This window comes from Arachis hypogaea, chromosome 12 (assembly GCF_003086295.3).
Source record: "Arachis hypogaea cultivar Tifrunner chromosome 12, arahy.Tifrunner.gnm2.J5K5, whole genome shotgun sequence".
Classification (NCBI taxonomy): Eukaryota; Viridiplantae; Streptophyta; class Magnoliopsida; order Fabales; family Fabaceae; genus Arachis; species Arachis hypogaea.
In genome coordinates, this window is record NC_092047.1 from 75,558,802 (window position 1) to 75,559,499 (window position 698).

Consider the following 698-nt stretch of genomic DNA (forward strand, 5'->3'; position numbering starts at 1 on the left):
CGTTGCCGGGGATTGTTTGAGTTTGGACACTGACGGTTCATCTTGTTGCTCAGATTGGTAATTTTCTTTTTATTTTATTTTCAAAAATTTTTCAAAAATATTTCTAAAATTTTCTCATCTGTTTTCGAAAAAAAAAATTGTTTTCAAAATAAATTATTCTATGGTTCAAAATTTTTAAGAATGAATTCTAGTGTTTCAGGAAATATGTTGAATCATATCTGGCTGTAAAGCCATACCCAAACTACTTTGGGATTGGTATTCAACTAATCACTCCAGCCCATGTAATTATATGTTGCAGCCTGGCTGGCTGTAAAGCCATGTCTAAATTTATTTGGACTGAGGCTTGCAATTTATTGCAGAGCAATTTAGCTGTTCTCATCTACCCGTGTTGATCCTGATCACCTGCTGAAGCTTGGCTGGCCATTGGCCATGTCTATTTTTGGACTGGAGCTTTTTGAAGCTTGCTGGCTAGTGAGCATGTTAATTCCTGGACTGAGCTTTAGACTACATGGCTAGATTCTGGAATTCATATTAAAATTTTGGAATCCTTATTTTCCTTATTTTTCCTTTTAATTTCGAAAAATTAATAAAAATCCAAAAAATTAGAAAATCATAAAATCAAATATTTTGTGTTTTATTTGGTCTTAGTCATATCATAAGTTTGGTGTCACTTGCTAAGCATCTTGCATTTTGTTTCA